Here is a 6,562-nt window from a genome sequence, read left to right on the forward strand (position 1 = left end):
ATTTCATGATATCCAGGAACAGCTTGGCCAACCAAGGAAATGCCTGCAGCAAATGTCATCACAAGATGGAACAGTACTTTCGATATGCTAGATATGCTTTTACAGGAAAACCTGAGCTATTACAATATCTGTGCTGCAGTGAGGTCACTTGAATGTAAAAAAAGGTTGTATGACCATAAAGACAAGTAAATAAATAAAACGGAACATGAATCCCACAGATATGTATTGATATGACAGAGAGCAATAAACATTATAACTTGTAGAAGATAAACTATACAAGAGCAATTAAGGCAAAGTTATGAGATAGTGGCAAGCTAAAGTGACGTATAATAAATAACATGGAGTCATGTCGACAGTGTACACCAGAATAATATATACTGCGATTAAGTAATGATACTTATTGTTGTCTGTACTAATATAACAAAACAGAAAAATAATATAGTGTATGTGATGCAGTATGGAGAGCAACTGAGTCCCATATGACCCCTATAGACTTTTAGTGTAGCTGTTGATGATGTTCACTACAAACTAAACTTTCAAATGGTTGTAGTCTGTAACCAGCCGTACAGTAGGTAGATCTGGACCAGATGGTTGTAGTCTGTAGCCAGCCATACAGTAGGTAGATCTGGACCAGATGGTTGTAGTCTGTAGCCAGCTGTACAGTAGGTAGATCTGGACCAGATGGTTGTAGTCTGTAGCCAGCTGTACAGTAGGTTGATCTGGACCAGATGGTTGTAGTCTGTAGCCAGCCATACAGTAGGTAAATCTGGAGCAGATGGTTGTAGTCTGTAGCCAGCCATACAGTAGGTAGATCTGGACCAGATGGTTGTAGTCTGTAGTCAGCCATAAAGTAGGTAGATCTGGACCAGATGGTTGTAGTCTGTAGCCAGCCATACAGTAGGTAGATGTGGACCAGATGGTTGTAGTCTGTAGCCAGCCATACAGTAGGTAGATGTGGACCAGATGGTTGTAGTCTGTAGCCAGCCGTACAGTAGGTAGATGTGGACCAGATGGTTGTAGTCTGTAGCCAGCCGTACAGTAGGTAGATGTGGACCAGATGGTTGTAGTCTGTAGCCAGCTGTACAGTAGGTAGATCTGGACCAGATGGTTGTAGTCTGTAGCCAGTCATACAGTAGGTAGATCTGGACCAGATGGTTGTAGTCTGTAGCCAGCTGTACAGTAGGTAGATCTGGACCAGATGGTTGTAGTCTGTAGCCAGCTGTACAGTAGGTAGATCTGGAGCAGCAGGGTGACTTCTAGCTTCCATGGGTTGGTGATAAGACACTGTGCTGCTATGATGCAGCAGCTCAACCGCAGTCGAGCCCTTCAGCCCCACCTGGAAGAAAAAAAAAGTAAAATAACATACTTGTTTTTTCTGTTCAGTTTGCTTTGTATTCATTAAAAAATAACTGCTATTTAAGGAGCAAATAAGAAAGCACTATAGTGGTGAAATTGTACTTAACGTTACAACTTTTTTTCAGACTTATATGAATTCATCATTTTCAGACTAATGTTATATGAAGGAACGAAGACAAAATTCTGAACACTCAACAGTGATGCAGAAACTGACACCAACAATCCAGTTTCTGGTGTTCTTTCAGTTATATTACAGTTTAGTTTTTACTACTGGCTCTAACATGAAATTAGCCAAAACACAGGAACATGTGGGGTCATCACATATACACATACTGTGTTGTTCAATCTAGAAAACTCTATAAACTCTATAAAGAAAATCTAATTGTTTATGGACATCAAGCTAGGCTATATGCTAGCGCCATATGCTACGTGCTTAATTTATGTTACTCACCGTCGTAGTCATGGATCTAACTTGATATGTCCCACTTCAAAGTTTTCTCCCGTTTCATGATGGGTGAAGGTGAAAGTGCGTCGACCATTCTGTGCACATTGTTGATATATACTAATAATAAAGCAATGGATGTAGGGAGTAAATAAACCTGGTTAAAGTGCAGCCGCCCGCAACAGACGTTCAACATAAAGCGAACGCACCCTCAATAGTTCAGGGATCATTATCAAGACCCAGACTCAACGGGAACCTTTGGAAAGGGAAGAAACTAACATTTATTCTCTCATCTTAGTTACAAGGTTTTCATCAGTTGGTATTATTCTTAGAATAACATTCAACCAACCCAGTCTCACGTCAGTTAATGATGGCATTACGAAATTAAATCTATTAGAACGTGATACCATTACGTAATTGTGAAGATTTACGTGTTGGGGTCACGTTTTTTATACTAATGTATTTCAATGAGAAGCATCTTACGTAATCACAGCACGAAACTTTCTGCCACTCGGCTGCAGCAGAGAAGCTGGATACAGCTTTGATATTATTGGTATTTTTAGCCCAATAATCGCTGTTTAAATCAACATTTATTCACCAGATCTTATCACGGTTTATATGTATTTCTTTTAATGTTATTATTTCGGTCTATTTCGGCCAGGGAGGCTGGATTGCTTTGTTGTTTATTGATATTTTTAAAACTATACGCTACATCTTTCAACATGTATTTAGCTGTTATCATGCTATGCATTTCTTTATTTTAATAATATTATTTCGATCTTATTACCGGTGAAATATTACAGTAAATAAGACAGAACAGTAGGCTACGATATGAGCCGAGCTGGGCACATTCAAAGCCGATGTCCCACGATGCAATGCGGGCATTCATTCACAGGATCAGACGGCGATCAGCGGGGCAGTATCGCTTCAATGTACGTAAGGGATCATGTAGAGCGTTGTTATAGCGACTACAACAACGACGGGGTGATCAGGACCCCGACGCCAATCTTCTTCTAGCGGATCAATTGATAGCTCTCCTCCGGAGGGAACAGAACTGCGTCCATGGCAACGCTCTGTTATGCATGGCAACAATGTGTAAAACTTAGCAACGTTCTGTTATCAAGAAATTAACAGACCGCATTGTACATTAGAATATAAGCAAGCCATGTAATAAATATATATAATCAGTAGTTTTGTCCCAAGCAACAACACGTTGCTCAGTTTTGTTCCAGTAAGTTATGCATCGTAATAACGTTTCAAAAAAATCAGCTGAAGACTCCGGAAGTGACGTCGTAATTACCGCTCGGCGGATAGAAATATACAAATACATAATATTCGTAATATTGATGTTTTTTTCTAACGTTGTATTTGAGGAGTTAAACAATAAAGATAGCATCAATAATAAAATACAGTTTCATGTATTTGTCTCATGTATTGTGTTCTCGGCCGGCCGGCGGGCGGCATCAATCTGAAACAGAATGAAGCCCACTCACGGCAGACAGCAGAAAGAGGAGCCGAACACATCCTCCCACCCACCCCGGAAGAACTACAAGTGCTCAAGCTTTGTAAGATTCTGGGCCGCGTCTATAGTGGGAGTAGTAGTAGAGTGGTAGTTTTTAAATATATTGGTATATTTCTCATAAGTAGAAGTTGGTAGTGTATAATTTTGGATACACCCTGGGGTTTTTTGGGATGGGGAACACACTGGTGTCATCAGATTTTAAAAATAGAATCGTTAAATAGGTGAAAATAGCTTATTACCATATTTGACAGTGCTTACAGTGGAAAAACTTTGGAGACCATATCTACATGATAGCTGAGGTCCAGAGCTTTCTATAACAGCTGGTTTTATGTGTGTAGAACCTTCTGTTGCTAAATGACAGGCCTTCATACATGGACTGGGTTCAAGGTTCAGAGGTCAATATTTCAAAGCAGGAGTAATGTATGCTCTCCAGACTGACATATGTTACTCTCCAGGTTGAGACCTTTCCAACGATGTGTTTGCTATAGTCCTACGAAAAGGTTTTAATTTTCACATATCATAGGGACCATTTTGCAAGCTATAGGTACTTTATTGTCCCCAGGGAGATATTTGGTGTTCTCTTCTGCATTTCATCAACCAAGTCTTTACAGGCCCCCCTCCAGGGCTGCCTGATCAAATCCATCCGGAAAGTTGGGCAAGTAGTTGATTTCACCTTTGTTTGCCTTCTTGATGCGCTTGTTAGCTGGTTGTCCTGCTGACTGCCTTCCCTGCTTACCTGCATTTACTGCAACATCAAGGCATCCGGATTGCCTACGCTTTGTTCTATAATTAGCCATTTTATGCTTTCGACTATTTTTCCGACCACAACAGCGAGTGGTTGAGCCTCGCTCCTGGAGACAAGGGTGCTTGTTCATCAGTGCTGCTGCAACACTTTGGAACTGAGCAGCAGTTGGGTATGCTGTGTAGCTCTACATGCTCTCTGCTCTCTGCCTCTTTCAAGTATCTCGTGTTGTAGTTCTTTTGATACTTCAAGGTATGTACCCTCACTCATAAACAGCAGATCTGTTTGCCTAAGTCTATACTCTACATCAACAGAAAAAGTTGGGCTATCAAAACCTTTTTCTGTCTCTCCTGAGATGAGTGTGAGAGTACGTCTGTATCTGCTGTACTGGGTGTATCACTGAAGACTTCATCAGATGAGACAGGTACCAGCTCAAGGACATGCATGACTTTAACTGTTGGTTTTTCTGGAAGTTTTTCAGGATCTGTCAGATTGCATAGTTCGTTATTGAATTCAGGGTCTTGGAATTGGAGAATGAAGTTCTAATGAAGTCCCAGTGAGTCTTTAAGCTTGCTTATTAAATCTTGGACTGTAGAGGGCCTTGTGGTTAGGAGGACTTTTCTTATGTTAGAATGACCCTCAAGGTCATCTTCTGGTTTGCACTCATCTTGGGAATAGAAACAATAATTAGGGCATTAGAAATATACATATCCAAAAGGCCATTCAATTGTTGAGCCATTGCTATGTGGATCACAAAAATAGCTGATTACTGTAATAAGAAATATTAAAGATAAGTTACAATACAAGTGTTTATTTAGCGGTGCAATGTAGAAATAGTTTTACACATCTATGTAATAAGAAAGCTGCAACGATGAATAGATTAAATTACTAATAATAATAAAAGCTGGGTGTGTTGTTGGTGTGTGGGTGTTGTGTGTGTGTGTTTTGTGTGTTGGTGTTGTCTGTGTCGTGTGTGTGTTTTGTGTGTGGGTGTTGTCTGTGTTGTGTGTGTGTGTGTGTGTTGGTGTTGTCCGTGTCTGTGTTGTTTGTCTGTGCTGTTGTTGTCTGTCTGTGTTGTGTGTGTGTGTGTGTGTGTGTGTGTGTGTGTGTGTGTGTGTGTGTGTGTGTGTGTGTGTTGGTGTTGTCCGTGTCTGTGTTGTTGTTGTCTGTCTGTGTTGTGTGTGTGTTGGTGTTGTCTGTCTGTGTTGTTTGTGTGTGTTGTTGTTGTCTGTCTGTGTTGTGTGTGTGATTTGTGTGTGTGTGTGGGTGTTGTGTGTGTGTATGTATTGTTGTTGTCTGTCTGTGTTGTGTGTGTGTGTGTTTTGTGTGTGGGTGTTGTCCGTGTCCGTGTCCGTGTCTGTGTTGTCCGTGTCTGTGTGTGTGTTGTCCGTGTCTGTGTTGTGTGTGTGTGGGGCTGTTGAATGTGTCACAGATTAACGAGAGAAAAACGTGACTGTCCCCTGAGATTAAAGTGGTAAATCCCTAAAAAAAAAGAAATTCAAATTCACAACAAATCCCCACTCAAATGTACAAGATAAACATTTACAAAAAAGTCACAAATTTAGGAAAAAAGAAAAAAAAATTCTCAGAGACTGTATCATTATAAATTTCAACATGAGCTCTAAAAGAAGCTACAAAATGTTCCATTACAGCCTAGATTGACTGCAGAAATCACACCGTGGGTCACTACTAAATGATCACCATATCTGTACACTGAAAGAGAGAAAACATCATTCAGCTCTTTCAGCTGCACCACACACAGAGAGGGGTTACTGCTGTCACAGATGAGTTCCAAAGATCTCAAATGCTCATGGTACCATGCAGTCATGTCATTGCAAACAAACAGGATCTCAGTGTTAAGTGCCACTATCTGTTTGATCTGCCTAAATGAAGGGAGGCCAGCACATGAACCAACAGAGACTATCATGTCAGCACAACATCTAATTCCACCTGCATGGACTGATGATGCATCTAGAACTGATGTAAGCTGAGGAACACTCTGGCAGAAAACCTGTTAGACATTCTCAGGATAAGATGTGATCGATGCTGTAGTGACCTTGTCCATTTCAATTGAAAAAATGAACTTGTGTCCAAATAGTAAGCCATCATTTTCTCATGCTTAACAGCCAATTTGTGTTTTCCCTCAAAGCGCATTGTCCAAACATCTGAAAGGAGACCAAATGCTTTGATCATCTCAGGGTAATGCTCAATGTAGTGGTGTTTTGGCCATAATCTAAAATCTGGGAATGTTGTTTGCAACAAGTCTCTATGTTCTGACACTTTGCAGTCAAGGAAATGTACCGACTCTTCAGTGTGCTTTGTTGCGACAGCCAACTCAACAATGTCTTTTAGGAGCAGCAGAATGTTCCATGCATTGTCTCCTTCAGGGACTTTATGGCCAATGATAAGTGGGAGCAGCCTGAGTATGGCCCAGTTCTCATGGCCATTACCACCTATGGTCCCTTTGGTAGAGAAGCCATGGGCAATTGGCTGAGGCTGG

The sequence above is a fragment of the Perca flavescens genome, unplaced genomic scaffold (assembly GCF_004354835.1).
Source record: "Perca flavescens isolate YP-PL-M2 unplaced genomic scaffold, PFLA_1.0 EPR50_1.1_unplaced_scaf_6, whole genome shotgun sequence".
NCBI lineage: Eukaryota > Metazoa > Chordata > Actinopteri > Perciformes > Percidae > Perca > Perca flavescens.